Here is a 20,690-nt window from a genome sequence, read left to right on the forward strand (position 1 = left end):
CCCGGTAAGTCCTCATTCCAAGGACCCGGACCCCAACGCGATTTCGGAAGCAGCAATGCCAATAGCGGCATGGTTACCGCCGAACTCGTAATGAGACCCATTGTGTTTATTTAAGGTGTAGGGGTGCAGTGCTGATGTTTGCAGTCCCAGAATACAATTATAGTATATGATCGTCTGTTAGTGACCAGACGTCCGGGTTTTCCCGGTACAGTCAGGGGAAATCACCCGGGTCCGGGCATTTTTTCATTTTTGAAACCCTGTCCGGGGTTTGCATGGTTGGGTGCTACGGTAATTAAAACCGTAATCATTTTTTACAACACTCTCAGAATTTTGAAGTTGGAGGTTTGGCTCGAACCCCCCAACCTCTCAGGTACACGCCACAACAGAGAGAGAGAGAGAGAGAGAGAGAGAGAGAGAGAGAGAGAGAGAGAGAGAGAGAGAGAGAGAGAGAGAGAGAGAGAGAGAGAGAGAGAGAGAGAGAGAGAGAGAGAGAGAGAGAGAGAGAGAGAGAGAGAGAGAGAGAGAGAGAGAGAGAGAGAGAGAATATATATATAAAAAGAACATCTCAGAGGTTCTTCAAAGCATCACACATTTCCAAATGATCAGTGCTGAGAATGAAGAAGGATATTTGCAAATAGCAGACGAACCAAAGTCTATTTTTAGGGCCCTTGGAATACCATGAGTCTGCTCCAAATGTCAAAGTGAGGCACTTGTTGCAAAAACGATCATTCAGCAAAACAATAGTCGCACACATTTTTAGTGTAGAAACATCTTTTTAAACAAATTCAACTGCAACATACATTTGTAAAACAAGATACATAAAGTATTTTGGGGAAAGAGAATAATGATGTATTTGGGTGGGGTCTGGGTTGGGAAGTTAATGGGGATTGCAGTGGGTTCCCCCAGGATTCATTCTGCGGCAATGAATCTGAAAATGGTTAAAAGGTAAAAATGTAACATTGTGCACTGAAAAAATGAGGAGTAAAAAGACATTGAAACATAGTGTTTACAGTAAACTGGGGGTAATCTCTTTGGATTTCCAATAAGGTATTGCTGACAGCGGTATGAATCACTGTTGGTGCTAACTAACACCATTGATAATTACAACCTGGGCTAAAAATACCACCAGTTTTAGGAAATATTGTTGTTGGATATTAGGTTTATTACAATATGGATATGTTTTATTGAACGATATACAAACTGGAACAATGGAAAAAGAGAAGCGGGTAGTAAAGTGTAAAAACAACAATTCTGTAATGCAAAGAAACTCATTACAAATCTAAGAGAATTCAAAGGTAAATATATATTAAAAGGGATTGAAGGGGAAGCACCCCTCCCCCCCAGCACAAACAGTGGTACCCCAGCAAGGTAGGAAATTTACTGATCTCGGTCCTTAGCCCAGCCACTCTTCCCTGCACTGCCTACCTGCACTACGGGACTGTCTCTGATTCCTTCAGCCCCTTCTCCCGGCACTTACCTTGCACTTGCCACCAGCTGGCCCTATTATTTATCTTGTATTCTACTAACCATGTACTGCACTTTCCTTGCACTTGCCACTACCTGGCCCTATTATTTATCTTGTATTCTACTAACCATGTACAGCACCTTTCCCCCCCTCTCCCCTTCCACTTTTCCCAGTCCCCTTACCCTTGCACTTGCGCGATCTGAATGACACCTGGCCTAGTAGGATCGTTGTCTGTCTCCCCTTGTTCCCCCGCCTCATCGCGCCTTGAAATAGGCGCGTTACAAATGCCATATATCATATCATAATAGTCCAATTATTTATTCCATGGAGAAAAGAGAACATCTCAAAGAACTAACATGTTTCTCCCTATCTCGGGCTTCATCAGAGTTACATAACAAATAAAACAAACCGATAGAGCAAAATAGACAATCATTACTTTCCATAACTCATCAAATGTCACATGCTTAAATCTGACATACAGGCAGAGATTTTGAAAGAGCTTAATTTCTATGGTATTAACTCATCCTTCATATAATGTCTGCTAACACATACATATTTGTATTAAAACATGCATTGATACAAAACAAATGTATAAATATTGAGCACATGAAAATACATGCATAATATTTCAAAATGCGAAAGTAAGTTACACATGAATACAATTCCAATGCTAAAAAAACATATGCACAATTTAATACGCTTATTAAAATACCCATTACATGTATTGATATGAAAGTGCTAATGCCTATGTAAGTGCAATTGGTGTATGTAAACAATAATTTAAGAACTTACGAAATTTAGATTTTCAGGGGTATAAAAATAAATTGAAAATTCATCCCAACTTATAAATTCAATTGAATGATCAGGAACAATGACCAATATCAGAAGCTCAAAGAATTCGCATTTGCTAGGGAACAAAGTGCCAATGCATTATGTGACAGGTCGGAAGAAGGTGTAAGACACAATGTGGACATTTCTGTATTCTTTTAATCAAATTATACAGAAAAGGCCCCAATCTCTCCCCCTCGCTACAGGGATTTCCCTAACTAACTAAAGGAACTAAAGGTGCTTGTCTGTCGTCAGGAAGTCCAAAGATAATGGCCCTCATTACGACCCTGGCGGATTTTTTCCGCCATCGACGGACTTTTCCGCCATGGCGTAAAGTCCGTTTATGCCATGGCGGATGGCGGACTTACCGCCCCATTCCGAGGTTGGCGGGGCGGTAAGTCCCCATTGACCCATTTACCCTTCCCCATTCCCATTTCGGCCCCATAGGGCTCAATGGGAGTGGGGAAGGCGTTAATTACGCCACCGTACATTACGGTGGCGTAATTAACACCAAGGTCCCATAGCGCCATGGATTTTTACGCCCGCAAAAAGCGGGCGTAAAAGTGAACATGGCGCTTTGGGAACTCGTAGTTGGCGGTAAGGGGTCGGCGCAGCTAACGCTGGCGTAAACCCCTTACCGCCAGGGTCCTAATGAGGGCCAATGTCCTCAGTCCAAACCTAACTCTAACTGACCCTACCGTTAATATCAACAACTAAAGTTGGCCAAAGTAATGTCTCTCGCCTTCTCGTCGTTTCCCTGTTTGCCGTCTCTGTTGGGGCTTTCTACAGGGTTTATCTTGATCCAGATATAACTTCAATATACAAATATATTTGTTATACTGATCTCCTCTGACAATCTCATGTGGTTTTATTCAGGAGCTCTTGTAGCTCCTCCCAACTGTTCTTGGCTCCTGGTTTCTATACAATGTTATACTTTAGTTCTCCTTGAGATATTCTCTCACACTCTTCCCTTTTATTTTACACCTCTCACGTTCTTGATATCCAACCTTACTGAGGGCTGATATATCTTTATCTGAATTAGGGACCCCCCCCTCTCTTGGGTTTCTCTACTGGATTCCTTTTTATTGTTATTTGGTTCACAACACATGTTACACATTCTTAAGGAGTGTTCTCCCTATTCTTCAATAATTATTTCTTGTGGCTTTTCCCCCCTTCCCATCATATTTGTTTCCACGTCCTCTCTGCTTCACATTCAACCTTATTTGTCATGTGCTTTACTCATCCCTCATATTTCCAATGATGAAGGTTGCACCAGTGTCCTTCCGCTTCTCTCGTTCACCCCAGTACCTTAGTTCATTAAGGGAGACCATGCAGGGCTCGGCACTCGCTCGGGTAAATTGGTTTGCGTTCTTGCTTCCAGGTCTCGGGCTTCACATTAGTCCCACTTTCGGCATCTCTGCAGGCTTCTGTTGGATGCTGGTGGGTGGGAGCTTTTAGCGCTCCTGGCTGAACTGGTCTCAGTGTTGATTGACTGCGCCTGGCCCACCATGGTACTAACATGGTCATGCCTCCACGTCAGACCTTCTCCTCACCCAGTCCTCCCAACACTTTCTCTGTTGTCTGCCTTGCCGGCTCGCTGGGTTCTCAGACTCTCGTTCTCAGAGCTTAACCTGAATCTGTCAACCAAATCCCTTAAACATTTGGCCGAACCAGAATCACCAGAATAGATTGAAAATTCAGGGTATTCGGGGGTCAGCCGCGTTTCTTTACCCAAGCTACTGATCGGTAACATTAGCCCATGGAAGTCATTATTATTATACTCTGAGCCAGTTAGTATGTGCAGAAAGCAATCAATATTGAATGTTTCCAGGTATTTTGATTTCAGAAGCAGGTTGGGAAAGAGCAGAAAGCATTTCCCTGCACTCAGGAAAACACTATGCAATTTCTTAGCAAGATTTTGATGCAATATTTCCTTCTGCAAGACCCTCCATCCCTGCAATATCTTTTTTTGTTTTACTGCACCTTCAATGTGACAGACAACATCCAATTAAAGGTATCAAAGTGAAACCTAAAACTTGGACAAATACCTCAATTTTTCTTTATTAGGGTTTTGGTTCTAAAATAAACCTTTTCACTACATACAAATGAATAAATGAATACATATCAAAATTACAATTCTCTCCGTTATTCAGACAAAGCAGTTCAAATAAACCCCTTTCAAATAATGTCATTTATACTAATACCTCCATTTACATATAGAGAAATTGTTTACTGTTGCATTGCTCCCAAAGAATGCTCATGTCAAAACCATCCCAGTTCAACAAAGATTACAATTAAAATGTTCACCTTATAAAGACAATTTTGTTATTTAAATACTATAATATAAAACATCATTGTATTAACTAACGTGTTTTGCACATTTAATTTACAAACTTAAACTAGCATGTTTACTCCACCACCCCAACTCTACGACCTATATTGTCATTAGCAGTATTTGCTCATAGCCATATAGACAACAAGTGTGGTCGCTATCATTTGAGATAATTAGCCCTGCCTTAGCCTATAAGGCAATATTGACTACTTTACAAGCGATGGACTTTTTTTTCAAAATTTCATTTATTGGGGGATGATCATCCTGTAATGCCGTTCACAGAACACATAGAGGTTCACAGGACAGTGTATCATCCCATGTGGAACTGGCATCAACCATGGGCAGAACGCTGAATTGTAAGAAAAGGACGACATTGTTTTGTGAATGCTAGCCATTCTGGAGGGATATTTTTCCAATTATTTTGAAAATGTAGCAGTCAGAACACTAGAACAATAAAAACGTTATTTTTCACGTTTTCTTAACTCAAAACTAAAATATTTGTAGGTTTCTGAAGAATAAAACGTTTTTTCAAATTGCTGCTTTTTCTAGTGAACGTTTTTCCTTTTTTAAATTAAAAATGTACCAGCAGTTATTTTGTGAGCTATACATTGTGATATCATTATACTGACACTGCAATGACAGCGTACAGTACATTTGGCATGATTAAATTCATCACAAACTTACTAATTAATATCTACAACTGGCTCTATCTAAATACACTACCTCCAGATCTTTACTTTCCTCCGGGACAAACCAAGCGCTTCGCTAAACAGCGAGCTGGTGGCTGATCTCTTTCCTCTGCTGGCTCCCTCCTAGGGAACAGTCCTTCTCCCCTCTTCATCTTAAGGCGGATCTCCTCAAATTCCGGAAGTTCCTCAAGACTTTCCTTTTCAGCTCCTCCTTCTCCCCCTCCCTAAAACCTTTGCTGAGATTGGTGACCAGTGCCCTTATGTGTCCACCTGGGCCCTGGCCTCCCACCCCCAATCGCCTTCAGCCTCTGACCGCTCCCAGCACTTGCCTCACCGCCCATTGCCCTGTGATATCACAGGCCTGCACTTATTTATTGTCAGTTGACCACTCTTACCTAGCGATCTTTGCCAGTCACTTAACAGTTGCTTGCAACTTATTCCCTAGCATTTCCCGCAAACAAATTGTTTTGAGGAAACATCATAGATCCTATTCTTTGCTCTTCTCCGAAAGATGCACATGAGTTTTTGAGGATTTACAGGGTGTCTTCTAACAGATAATATTAAATGGTCTATTTACATGTGTGCCATTGCTTGAAAAAATAGAATAACAATGACAGAAACTAGATTTTTGTTACTGAAAATGTATTAAGTCTAATACTTAACCATGCTGTTTTATATTGGTCCAAGGTAGATGTCCTTGTCATTTGAATTACCATTTAATATTCCTAATTAGTGCAGAATATGTGTATTAATCCTTCTACACTTTTCAATAGGCTATTGGCAAGATCCTTGCAGTGTATGTGGTACTCCCGGTGTGGATTTTTAAGCACACGTAAGAAGTATTTAGATGAAGGTCTTGGCCGTAAGGTAGGAAATTATTAAAATAGCAGAAAAGTGTGCTTGCAAGGGGAATTAGCACCTGCATTAGTTTGCACCAATGGGAGAGGCGGCATCCATTCTGATGGCCAGGAGTGTAGGTTTTACCACAGGGTAAAGAACACATTCCCTGTTGGCTTTTGGGGCCTCTCACCGGGTTTAGCCCGGAGACTTTGGGGTTTTAAGCTCTTCTCTGGGTCTCCAGGGATGAGTGTGGAGTCCCTGGAATTTCCAGCTGTCCCAGCAACTCCACCCACACCTGCACGTGATTGGCTACAAACACATTGTATCCTGGGTGGATATGGGCAGTGAAACAGGTGACGTAAATCTCTGGGTTTTTGTTTTTGAAATGTAGGCAGCTCTGTTCTCCCACCACCGGCTGTGTTTTTTTTTAACCAGCACTGACCTTCCCCACTGGCCACAGCAAGCCCCCAGCCCTGCACACAATTCATAAACCCCCCAAAATCCAGCCACCATCTACTGCCCACCAATCACCCCCCAGTTTGTCCAGTCCATTGTCTCGCCGAGAGTCTCAGATAGATGCATTCACATAGAAGCAGTACTCGGTTTCTATGTTGTGTCGGCCATCTTTGTTGAAGAGTTATTCATGGCTGCTCAAAGGGAATGATGCCGTGATCTGACCATGCAAGTCGCAGGGGTGTGCTGACCTTGATTGGCACGCCCCCATTGAAAATTACATCCAAGATGTTTAACGCATTGTGTGTGGTCCCTTGCATGAGTTGTTTGAAGGATAGGTGCTCTAGAAGAATGGTGAGGGGCTTGGTAGGAACAGCCTCTGCATCCTCAAACCAGAGGTTCACGTCTCCTTGTTCAGTTCTTATAATACAGATCTATTAGTTTAGAGGAGAATAAGCTATCATGTCTCGGAGGGATGTAAAGTAGGAGAACATAGGAAGTACAATTATGTGAAGCAGAGATGGAGATTAGTGACTGCTTGCAGCTGGGATCCACTCTGATGGTGACATTTGACTTGGATAGCTCTCAAAATGTTGTGTTGCCACCGCTGGTGAAAACACCCAATTTTGTTTTTGGGGGTTGAGAGCCCATTGAATTGTTTGATTTGATTTAATTATACCATGCACCTGACAAACCTTATTGTGTTTCGGAACAGATGGATCATCAACTGGTCATCAAGAGAAACAGAAAAACCATAATTCAACTAAAGGGCAACAACCAGAGTCCAGCAATGTCAAAGGCACTAGCTCACAACTAGGTTCATTTGAAAAGATGGGTCTTTGATGTTTTTTTGAAAAAGACTCAACAAATGAGCTGGCTGAATTTCCTGGGTTAGTCTGTTCCATACACAGGATCCGTAGACGGAAAAACTCTGGCCGCCCCTGGGCGTATGGTATGGGCGTGTAGGGGGCTTGACAGGTGAGCCCACTGATTACAAGGCGGGTGAAACCCATCAAAAGAGTGAGATGAGAGGTATGGACTTGTAGTTCTGAGTAGATTCCTGCTAAGCCGCACCCCGTCCCGTTCCTCGCGTAAATGTAATGATTTTAAATCCTGGAAGCAGTACGCCACAATCCATAACTCTGTGATAAACAAAACTTTAATTCCAGTTTGTGAACAAGGCCAAGAATGACTGTCCTGTGTGTAACGGTAGAGCATGGGTTACCTAATGCACATTTCAGGTCTTCCCTGGGTTGATCCTCTCAGATGGCCCATTTTGACCTGGAATGTTACATTCTTTTAGGCCTGTGGGGCGAGAATTTCTAACTCAGATATTATATGATACCTTTCTACTGGGGAGGGTAATGTAGGCTTCCACACCGTCTGAAGTTGTCCCCCTGCATAGGAGCATCTGCGTGGGGCAGAAATTACCTCAGTACAAGTGGTGGCTGGAGGGAGAGGAGGCCATTGGAGGAATTACCACAGGCTGCATGGTCTCCCGCCTGCTCGGTAGCGCAGCACACTGCTGTCTGAGGACTGGCTGTCTGAGGACTGGTGGTTGTTGTGTTTTGGACCCAATAACAAAAGGATCAGGGATTAAGGCATTGTCCTAGGATAGGCCCCCTGCAACACAGGGGAGCGCATCTCCAAGGGAGGTGGAAAAAAGAAGGAGGAGATTTTAGCCGAAACACCCCCAGCGTGGGAGGTCCTGTGGGACGCAAGGGGATATTGCAAGGGTACATGTCTAGTCTTTGCTCTCTCTTGCTCCCCCCCACTTTCTCTCCTGCCTGGGGGACCTGAACTAGGAATGGACACCCTGTCGGGGGAATACTGCACCTTGGGTCAGTGGTAGACAAGGAGTGCCCTTGGAGCGGCAGAGAGATGCAGTCAAGGCTACAGAGCTCTCTGCGCAGTGAATGAGGGCCCCCCGTGTAGAATGGGAGCACCCTGAGCCGTGCGCACACATGTCTCCCTGAATGATCAGTGGCTGCATAGTCACACTCACATTGCTTCTCATGGTTATAGACAAGCGTAGGTGGCCGGGTCAACAGAGCAATATGAACACCTTCACAGTGGTATCCTCCAAGGCACCAAGGGACCCCAAATACACCCAGGGCACCGGATCTAGGTGTATGGCACTGGGGAAACACACAAATAACAATATCCACAAGGCAATCAAAGACTCCAGGGACAACTGAACAAAGGTTAGATACCATTGGTCTGGATGCCAGACTGCTGAGGCAGGATCTTCTAAAATTGTGTTGTTGGTTAATGAGGCGGTACAGAGGGTATCAGAAGTGGAAGGCATGATGACAACCCTTCAAAAACATGGGCATCCTTTTTGATAGAACCCAGACATTAGAGAAAAGTGTAGTGGACGCAGAAGAGCATTCTAGGAGGAACAATGGTCACACAGTTTGCCTACCGAAACAAGTGGAGGGGGAAACGATGGGGCTCTATCCAGAAGACCTTTTCCTGAAGGGGTTTGGACACAGTGTCCACTTTGTTTATTTCTCAATAAAGAGAGCTGACAGGGAGCCTGTCCGCACCCTGGTGTGGGGGGGCAGGAGGGTGAAGGGCGCACTGAGACAGAATGCAATGTTCAGGAAAAAGTTGAAGACCTTATTGTTGAGATAATCTGTTTTTATTTGTTATTCAGTCAGAAGGACTCTCTGCTTTTTGCTGCTACGTTAGAACAATCACCTAATGATTTGGGCCCTGTCATATTGTTTGATGTCTGTCTTGTTTCTGCGCCCGTAAGCCTCCGGGTCAATGGTGCGCATTATAAATATAATGAAGTAAAGTAAAGATAGTCACAAAACTCCTGAGACAGAGATGGAGTTCTACAGGACAGACCAGAAAAAATATCAACCATCGAAGGTGATGGGCATCAAGTAGCAATTTTTATGGACTTCCCCAGATCATTCAAAAAGCCAGACAATCCTTTGAGATGGTCAAGAGATGATCAAGATGGTCAAGAGGAAGCCATGCGACCAGAACGTTAAGTATGCTCCAATGCACCCAGCTTCGCTCAAGATCATGGAAGAAAGTAACACCAGATTCCTTAGCAACCCCAGGAAGACCTGGGACTGGGCAGATCTAAAATGGGCCTCATTCTGAGAATTGTGGTTGGGGCATAAAATGGCAGAATCGGAATTACAATCATTTCTGCGCCTTGATATCAAGAGTGTAGAGGTAAATAAGGAGAAATGACTGGAGGTATTTCCTCCAGAACAATGGAGAATTATTGCTGGAGGGATTACATCCAGCATCAATTCCTCCAGTCCCCAAAGGTTTCCTATGGGATGCCATACTGCAGAATAACAAGAATTTGGAGGATTTACCTCCAATTCTGATGGTGGAAATGATCTTCGAGTTTGACAGAATTAACACAGCTAATTCTGCTCAACTCAACATGTGGCTCAGTGTTTTAGTGCCATGTTGTTCTAATTTAGCCAACTGGTGGCCAATGCCTATGACTTAAGATGGTATCACTACATATTATCCCCACCAAAAATATTGGCGTATATGTGGTCGTCTGGAACGGCCATAGTCAATATTTTTTGGGGGATAATTTTTATGGTTTTTGAGAGGAGGGGTTGTGGGGGTGTCCCCCGCTCCTTTAAAAATAATGTGGGGGATGCAAGGGTGTCCCCCGCATGCTCCATGCTTTAATATCACTGCAAAAATATGGCGATATTTTTGTATGGTGATATTTTTGCGGGGATATTAACACATGGAACCCTTAAGACTTGTGAATACCATCTCCGGCCTAATCAGGCATTCTGGTATTCTGTTCAGCATGCCTAGGCATTTCCTACCAATATTTCCTTCAACCCTGTGCCATATATTTTCTCGGAGTCCCCATATCTGGACCCCATACAAATTGATTGAGCAAATCTTGGTCTTAAACAGTTAATAATACCCTTGCAGACTCTCCTGCTAAGCAAATTTGTATCTCCTCGCTGACACGGTCTATAAGGTTAGATGCATTCGATTTCTATTCCAAATGCAATTTCCATTGAAAAGCAGACAAAAGCACTTGGATGGTTTCACTGTTTCCACATCCTTATTACAATGGAACTTCTGGGAAGTTGACTTGAGTCATTGACCAAGCACAGGAACCTTGCTTTTAGTGATGTTAAATCGACGGTCGTGTTCCATGGACCGGATCACAAGCGGATTCAAGACTCGCTGTAGACCCTCTCGGGTTCTAGACAATAATACGAGGTCACCTGCGTGTGGCAAGCTGGGGCATTGCAGTGTATCCGTGAGAGGAGGCAACCCCTTTAGTTTGCACAATGAGCCTGGGAGATCAGAAATAAACCAATTGAGCATTAATGGTGCGAGGACGCAGCCTCAGCTTAATCCATTGCGGTTCATAACATGTCTCTGTGGTGTGGTCCTCTCTTGCAACGTTCACCCAGGTATCTCAGTGTGATTCTGTTAACCGAGCTGGGACTCCCGGGTGTATAGCTGCTTGTGGTGTATGCCACGACAAACACTGTTAAAGTCAGCAGTGAAATCTACAAAGCACGCATAGTGGTTTTCTGGGTAGCTTTGTGTATCTATATCATAAATGGGCCAAGGCATACCCTTAGTCGAGCACTGAATGACCCTAACTAATCCCTGCCTGATCAATAGGCTATACATTGGAATCCAAAACAGGGGGGGGGCTGGGAAACTCTCTAGCAGCACGAACACAACCCATTGACTTGTTCTTGGGTGGATGGCCCCTGGGAGAGTCTCAAACAAGTCTAACTCACTATTCTTTTCACAGAGAAGAAATTTCCCGCATCGGCCTTTGTCCTGCTGTAGGGGCAGTCCAGCATCAAAATGCTAGGCAATTCTCCTCTGAACAAGAGTACCACAGCAACCCCATACACGTGTTTCAGTCTAGTTGGGCATCATCAGTGAGGTGAAGCTGTGCCTCTCTAAGAGCAGTGAGCAAGGGGTCCACATCTGGATTCCCCTGGTAACTTAGGGTGAGACCCAAAGTTACTTGGTATGCAAAACAGAGGGGGGTCTGGGAAACTCTCTACCAGCACAAACAGGGCTGTGTTCATGCTGGTAGAGAGTTTCCCAGACTCCCCCCTTGTTTTGCATAAATTAACTTTGGGTCTAACCCTAAGTTACCAGGGTGATTCAGAGGTGGACCCCTTGTTCACTGTTCTTAGAGAGGCACAGCTTCACCTCACTGATGATGCCCAACTAGGCTGAAACATGTGTATGGGGTTGCTGTGGCACTCTTGTTCAGGGGAGAATTGCCTAGCATTTCGGTGCTGGACTGCCCTTGGGCAGGACAAAGACTGATATGGGGGAAATGTCTTCTCTGTGAAAAGAACAGTGAGCTAAAGATTTGGTTGAGACTCTCCCAGGGGCCATCCACCCAAGAACAAGTCAATGGGCTGTGTTCGTGCTGGTAGAGAGTTTCCCAGACCCGCCCCCCCCTTGTTATACATTGGAATCAGTGCTCCAAATTATTGCAAGCAAGATTTTGGAGCAGATCTTCAAATGATCTTTGCTGCCCTTATCAAGAAGGATGATTAGTCCATTGGTTTAAAGGGAATAGAAAGAGAAGGCATTGTAGAGGGTAGGGATGTCAACAGGTGTCTTTAGAGCAGTGGTCGAAGTGAGCGCTCTTTAATGCCATCGTTAGTTTGGACTCATAAGTGGCGGTTATGCACCAACATTAGTTTTGGCACCACCTGATGAGGCTATACAATGTTAGCTGAAATCTAGTGCTTTAGTGCTGCCATTAGTTTTTGCTCGTAGGTGGCCCTTTAGTGCCACCATTAGTCTTAGCTTGCGGGTGGGTCTGAAGCACCAGATGTAATCAACGACAGTGCTGTAGAATGGGGTGACATGCCACAGACAGTACACAGCGAAAGACGCCGGTGAGGCAGATGAGGATCAGAGTGCAGGGATTGTGTGCCTCTCCTCTGTGTCAGTTCTCCTTCTGCCACAAAGGCCAACACTCTGGTATGTCTACCTGGGACTTGGCAGTAGGCATGTATGACAAAAGGAGCTCCATTTAGCAAAGCCAATACTGTTGGCTTTCGCAATCCATGTTGATGATTGCTGATAATGCATAAGGAGAACTGGCATTGGGCCTCATCACGAGTTGGGCGGTAGCATTTAAGGGTCTGCCAAATCTTGAGCCCAGAGAGTTTACCCCCAGCTCAGAGCTGGGAGCAAACATGCTGGGAAAATGCCCATTTTCGGCGCAATTACCGCTGCCGATATTGCCACGCAGTAATTGCACTAAAAATTTGGGGAGTAATGGTTAGAATCCAATCCGTGATATGGAGGTAATACTGCCAGACGGGTGGGCACTATGGCAAATAAAGTTGGGCGGTATACTGGCCAACTTGTGACGAGGCCCATTGTGTCTTTCAATTAGCAAGCCGCATTAACTCAATGGAGCTCATTTTACAAATGAGCCTAAATCGCCTGGAGGGGAACGCTTACATTTGCACTTATTTGAAAACAGGTCCCCTACAGGCAATTATTGTCACTTGCACTGTGGGGTGCAAAGGAGCAATGTAAAGTGACGCCGGAAGCGGATTTATGCCTCTCTTTTGCACTGTGCTGTGCAAAATGAGTAAATGTTGCCCGCCATGTACGCATGGCAGGCAGTGTTTACAATGATTTCCTATACAATCCGCCCGCTTTTTACTGTAAAAGCATGCGGATTGCAGAAGAAATCATTGATATAACAACAGCATGAAAATCTCACGCTGGCGTGAATCCAGGTGGTGGAAATTTAGCTTCTGCCACCCACCCCGGCCCCCCGACCGCACCCCCTCTGCCCCCACCGACCGCAGATCCCCCCCCCCCCACTCCAGGTCCTCCACACCCCTCGAAAACAATGAAAGTGCCAAGGAGCGTGATTGGAGGCCTTAAAACAGATGTAACGCCTTTAAACCTGCCTTTTGGGGCTATATTCAGGCGCAGGGGTCTTCCAAAACGAGCCCCAAAGATTCTGGAGCTGTTTGAGAAGGGCTTGCCACCTCTGCGAATTGCTGTCAATACTGGGGGAAATTTGGAACCCGACCACGAGTGCCATTGGAGAAATGGCTCGCGAGTTTCTCATCCGGCGGCTATTGATCGCTGCCTAAACAGCTGCAGCGTGTGATCTGCGAGTACTCTGGGAGCTGTTGACACACTGATGTAGGATCGATTATTTCTAAAGAGAACACAAGACTTCCAAGAAGGCAAGTGGTTTGGCAAATACATTAGGCTGCGAATAACAGGTTTTAGAGGAAACACACAAGAGGAGTGCCTGCACCAGCTGCTGTAAGGACCTGGGATGAGTTCATCTGCTCCGGCTCAAGGAAATAGACAGACAAAACACCCCTAGGACGTTGTTACAAAATGAATGTTTACGTATCAACTCAGCTGTCGGATCTAGATTCAAAAGCTGTTTTTGGCAAAAGCGTATGAAAAGCCTACAAGATCCCCGAAAAGGCACTTGGCTGCAATGAGAGATTTCAATTTCAACAAGCAAGGTGGAACCAGGTCTCCAAGCTGTGCAGGTACGGAAATGCAGGGTATGTTGGCCCGGGCCTCTCTGCGCCTGCAGATCTGACCTTGGAGGATAGAAGTACGCTACTTCCCTTCAGGGGTGAACTGGCCGGGTGCAAGGGTCCCTCGGCCGGCCCAAGTACATGAAGATACTTTTGCTCACCGGCCACATGCACAGCCGGCAAACCACATGGGGTCAGTGAGCGCATTTGCAGTGACAGGCCTTTTGCAGTGTAGGTAGCATTTGTAATTGGGTATTTATAATGCGCTTAATACCCAGAGGTTTCTAAGCGCGGACCAGAGGATCGAACTTGTGTTGTTATCATTCTCTTGCTTTCAAGGCGAGCGTGTTGCCCCTGAGCTATCCTCCCGGCCCATTGAGCTTACGCCTAATCTACAGGAGTGGAGACCAGGCCAAGGGAAAAGAGGTGCAGATCTGCCAAATACCAAAGCACATCCTATTCTCGGTTGGGGCGCGCCTTGTTCTGTGGCAGACATGCCACTGCATCCCTTCTAGGTTTGACCTCATCCACAAGAGTGAATATGCCCATGCAGAAGTGTTTTGCATTGCTAGATTAACTTTTGAGGAGAAGTGTGGCCCTTGCATGGTATTCTGTGTATCTGCCCAGTTGCTGGTGAGAGGCAGACGTTTTTCTGATTTGGGCTACTAGATTTGTGTCTCAGAATACTATGACACAGGACCAGAGCAAGGAATTTTGCCACCCCGGACTAAGTTACGATTTGCCGCTGCACACCCCTCGGGTTTATGCTAAATTTGCAGATCATCTGGCACCACTGTTGGTCACTATGCTACACTCTTATGTTATATCAGTGGCTTCTTGGCACTGGACTAAGATTATGAATCTGCAAAATTTAGACCCGTGGATTGAATACTAACAGCGTGCGCATTACAATGAAGACATGTGAGACCCAATTAATAAGTAAAGATGCTGTGATTCAGTTATTGAAGTTATAAATGCTGTGAGGAGCTAGGAATGAGACACAGAGGAGACATGTTTGTGTTTACAAACTTTTAGTAACATAAAATGAGGTGGGAAAATGCCTCACTATTGCTAATCTAGGAGGAATTTTCATACTGCAACAAAACGAATGAGTCTGTCCAGTGTAAACATGCTCAAATAAAAGGTCTGTCCTGTGTCCGTAATCCTATTCTGGCCTCTCACACTCTAACTAAACTTCAATGTATAGGGAATTGACTATTGAGGTTTCCAAGTGCTCAAGTTCAATACAAAAGTTCAAAGTCAACAAAAAGTGTTTCCAACAATCAATGTTCACTGTTCCAGGGGTCAAATTTTGTATCTTAATTTACACCACTTCAAAAAGAATTCTTAGGTTCCAAGAGGATTCTTCTCTCCCTTTGGTACGCTTTGCTTCTCTTGGGATATCAGCTCCCTTCCACAAGCGTTCTCTTCTCCTTTTATACAAATATCTCTTCTTAAAGGCTCTCTTTTTCTGTTTCCAATTCACAACAGTTCATTAATTCAAGGGCATGGCCTTCCTTGAAGTTCTTTACAATATGTATTTAGTCTTCACCTGGGATACTCTCCCACCAGGTCTTCTCACACAAATGCCTAACTTCCACTTTACCTGGTGTACCTTCCTACCAGGACTTAATTATACATACTTCAACCTTTACCTGGTATACTCTCCTGCCAGGGTTTTATTATACACAAACTTAGCTTCACATGGTACAGTCTCCTGACAGGATTTTGTTACACCATTGCTAAACTTCACCTGGTATACTTCTATGCCAGGGCTTTGTTACAGAACTACTTGACTTCACCTAGTATATTGCTCTGCCAGGACTTTGTTATACAACTACTAAACTTCACCTGGTATATTTCTCTGCTAGGACTTTGTTATATGATTCACTCTTGTATTACATACCTACTTTGTTATGCAGATACTTCACTTTAACTGGCATACTTCTTGAACAGGACTTTATTAAGCGAGTCATTTTTTCTTACAACGTAGGGTTCAATAACCCATAAACAACTTGTTTTAGAAATGCTTACACATCTTTAGCAACAATGCTGTTTCCCTCGCAATTCGTTTTCGAGAAGTGATTCACTTTATTTGGCCACCTGGTAACCCACTTGCTTCCTCTTGGTTCACTTCTTGTTTCTATTGCTTCAGTGGACTGAAATATGCTTGTTGGCAACCCGCTAACCCTTCTTCCTTTTCAGGGCTCACCTGTTGTCTCCAGTGTTTCTCTCCTCTCCCCTGCTGCACTGTCCTGGCTTTGCGTGCGCCCTGTCAAGGGCTGCAATGCTGTTATGTCGCCTTTTGCTGTGAGCAGCCCCTGCTGCCTTCTCTGTTTCTGCAGCGGTCTGCCCGCACCCTGGTTTCTCTGATTTCGTATCATTTTCACCCCTCGTTCGCCTGCCAATGCTTGCTTGCCTTCAACATAGTGCTCAGCGGTCATAAGGACTGCGAGGTAGCGTGGCATATGCTGCTCTCCTCTCTCCTTCCTCTCATCACCTGCAGACAGTCCGCTTTTGAAATTCCTGACTTGCTTAGTCATTTGTCAACTACTAGACAGCTGCGTTGGTCGCCCGGTCTTCATAATCCTCATTACTTTGTTGCTCTTCCTCCTGTCAGTCATTACAGAGTTACTTTCTGAATGGTTTACAGGATGTGAATACTGAGCCTCCTGGGGTGATATTCATTACTCCCTGCCTCTTCCTCATCCTTGTTGCCAACATATTCTCCCTAATGAGAGTTTGGGGATTTATCATAATATATCTATTAGGAGGTGGGGGATGAGTGTAACAATATGCCATTAAGGCATGGGGGACTGATGAAACATCCCTGAAGGGGAATAGGTGGGTATGTGCTTTCCTCTGACAATGTTCTGTCACTCTCCCAAGGTGTACCTCCCCCCAGATGGTCCTCCCTCATATAGAAGCCCCCAGGGTCATGATCAGGTAGAAGCTGCCATATGGGAGGGGGGTCACCTCAGGGAAGGAAGTGAGGACCTCATCAGATTAATCACAGTGCCCTTAAAGAGAATTGTACTGATTGTTTTCCTTTCCCCTTGAATAATTGTTTTAATGTATTGTGGCTATTTCAGGATCAAAGAAAATGAAATTCAGAACTGAGTATATTAAATGTTAACTTCCCGGAGCTATTGAATTGTGATGGCAACGTGGGAGTATAATCAAAGACATCTAAAAGGAAGTAGTTTTCACTTGAATGGCTCTGTCGAGGTGAGTTTTTGTCCCAAGGAAGGCAGTGCTAGAGAATAAAGGAGCCCTGGCGTCGAAACCAGTGTCGCTAGAATGCTTCTGGTTCGGGATGATGTTGTTATACACTTATGTGGTTTGATGATGAGGAATGAATGGAATGAATAGAGGAGAAGGACGTACTCTACAGTTATGGATGACATTTATCATACAATATTTCTAGAACATTCGGAATTGTGTCTAAATTCATCTTATCGAGTAGATGATATATGGATATGCATACATTGATATGTTTTATAATGAAATCATTTAGAGCACATGTTGAGCCTTGTGTTTTTGCAGAATGCATGTGTAAAGACAGCGCAAAGCGCTTTACATACGTATTTTTCGCCACGCCTCATTTTCATTCATTTGTATGGCAGAGAGGGGTCATCGAACAGAATATGCATTTCTGCCTCTCCCACCCTCTCCGCAATGCAATTGTGGCAGCATTTATGCCAGCATTTCATGATGGTGTAAATGCTGTGGATTCCTATGGAAGCCGCCTGCTTTTTACACCAGCAAAAAAGAAGGTTGATTCATAGGAATCTATTGTAAACGCTGCCTATCATGTATACATTTCAGGCAGCGTTTACTCATTTTGCAATGCAGAGGCGTAACAGTGTCTTTGTTAGCATTTCACACATTCTTTTTGCACTTCACATGAGAAATTCCAAAAATGGCAGGAGGTGTGGGAGCTGTGTGCACGTCATTGCAAACATTGGCATGCAATTTAGCAGAATGGGAGCATCAGCTACCTACTGTGTGTTGCGTATTTTAGGCTTTGTGTTGAGGTGGTCTACATGAATGATGGCCTAGTAAGTACCATTGGGAGCATTTTACTGTTGAAGGTGGTTCTCTGGGTGGCAGCCTTGTGTTGCCTGGTCCCAGAATCAGGTGCAGTGGGACAGGTGACCAGCGATTGTAACCATCAAAGACTTAAGATTGATTATGCGCAGTAAATACACACATCCTCTCCTCCTGCCTCTGCAGGGAGCTCGCAGCTCTGGGACAGAATGAACAGGAGTTCAGTTTTACTATGGTTGTATATGGCAGTAAAATACACTATACATTTCCTCCGAAAGAGCACGAAAATCATTTGCACAGTATCACAAGAGTTTCACTTATTGCTGCACAAGTTTAAATTAGCACTTATTATCATATATTTTATAGCGCTAACCTAGCTCGGGAGCCACAGAGCGCTCGACAGGCATAAGGCAAAACATTGGGAGTAAAAACGTCATCAAGTAAATATTTGTAATAATTAGTAGTAATTAGTAATAACCTTCATCTAACACTGTTACGAGATGTATTTAAAATGACTTTGGTGCACAGGGCGTGGTTCCTCCTTAAAGGTATAGGCCTTTAACGACTACTAGTACGCTCCCACTCAGAGAAGCCCCTCAGGGGCCTAGCAGCACCCGTGTAACTTATGGAGTGTGGGTGGGGGCTGTGCATGGGCCTCCATCTTGGCTCCATGTCTTTGTTTCTTAGTAATTGGACTCCCTAATTATGAGTTACCCCATTGAAGTCACCTCTCCCTAATTCTGCATATCCAGATGTATTAACAGCTGCTGAATTGAAAGGCTAAGAAACAGGCTCAGACTGTCCTATTGGGCAATAGGGCAATGCCATAACCACAAACACAGAATGCTGGTGTGGGCCAGTTTGTGGGGTCAAAGTGGGCCACTTGATTGGCCCAGGTGGAAAAGTTTGATGTGTTACTTCACCATGCGGCCAGTAGTTTTGACCAGTGTTACTGAATTAATATCTTTCAAATGCTCCATTTGCATCACATTTGTGCTATTCAAACAGTCTGTCACAAAAGGAGTGAATTGCAATTTTCAACTGTGGGCCACTTTTTCATTGGTGCCTGAGGCAATTGTATGCCCCAGTCCGACCCAGCTAAGAAACACTTCCAACTGGTAAAGACAATATTCCATTTATTTATTGGACATTTGTATGGTGACTATACACATGTGTTTCCAGGCAGCACAAGACAAGATCTTGGAGGGGTTGGGGAAGGGGGGGGGGCATGGGAATCAAAAATGTAGAACAACAAAAGCAGTTATATTGGCCTTGTGACAATCCTACCGTGCAAGTGCTTGACAAGGTGGTAAGTGCAAGAGGGAGGGGGTAGAGGGAGAAGTGCAGGAGTGGGTAACCCACAAGGGTGGGGGCGGGTAAGTATTGGGCGGGCCAAGGCAACAAGTGCCAGGGTAAGGGGGGGTGAGTGTGGTGGACAGGGAGGACCAAGTTGGGCAAATCTGGGGAAGGGAGCCAGAGGGAAAGTGCTGGCAAAGGATGCTGGGGGACAGTTAGCGGGTGGTATGGCCCCTGTATGACTCTGAGGGTACCAGGCCCGATTTGCAGTGGCAGATGGAGAGTTAGCAAGGGAGGGAGAGAGGGAAGGAAGAGGAGAACAGGAAAGTCTTGAGAAGTTTCCGGAACTTAAGAAGATCTGGCTCAATTTTGAGGGGGGAGGGAGGCCGTTCCAGAAGGATGAGCCAGCCGAGGAAAGGGATCTACCTCCCACTCTCTGCTTGGAGAAGCTTTTGACCTGCAGAGAGTTGGAGCCAGAAGACCGAAAGACTCTGGCCGGGAGGTATTTAGGGAGGGAAAGCTGGATGTTAAGTGGACACAGGCCCCAGACAGCCTTGTGGATGATGCAAAGGGTCTTGAATTTGATCCTTATGGTCAACGGGAGCTAGTGGAGAGATTTTAGGGCTGGAGAGAAGTGATCCCTGGGCTTCAGGCCAAGGATAAGTCTTGCAGTCCTATTCTGGATTAGCTGAAGGTGGCAAAGGGAGGAAAGAGGCAGGCTGATGAACACGCTGTTGCAGTAGTCTAACCTAGAGAGAACCAGTGCTCTGCAGACATTGAGGTTCTGGGGGAAGGTGAGGAAAGGTAGAACGCCCCTGAGGAGGTGCAACTGAAAATTGAACTTCTTGGCAAGGTCCATGATTTGTGGAGAGAAAGACAGAGCAGTCAAAGATGATCCCAAGGTTTATTACCTCACAAGTAGGTGAGGGGAGAGAACCCAGGGAGTCAGGCCAGAGAGTGGGAGGGAAACAAGGAGCAGGCATCCCAATGAGAAGGATCACTGTCTTACTGGCATTAAGGCAGAGATCATTGGCAGAGCACCATGCCTGTATAGCAGTGTGGCCGTCAGGTACGAGGGAGGAGGAGGTAGAGGAAGGCAGCATGGAAGAGAGCTGTGTGTCATCTGCATAACACTGGAAATGAAGGGCGAAAGTGGAGATCAGGTGGGCTAGAGAACCAGGTAGATGTTGAAGAGCCATGGTGATAGG

This window comes from Ambystoma mexicanum, chromosome 14, assembly GCF_040938575.1.
Source record: "Ambystoma mexicanum isolate Mex_15411 chromosome 14, UKY_AmexF1_1, whole genome shotgun sequence".
In the NCBI taxonomy this organism is placed as follows: Eukaryota; Metazoa; Chordata; class Amphibia; order Caudata; family Ambystomatidae; genus Ambystoma; species Ambystoma mexicanum.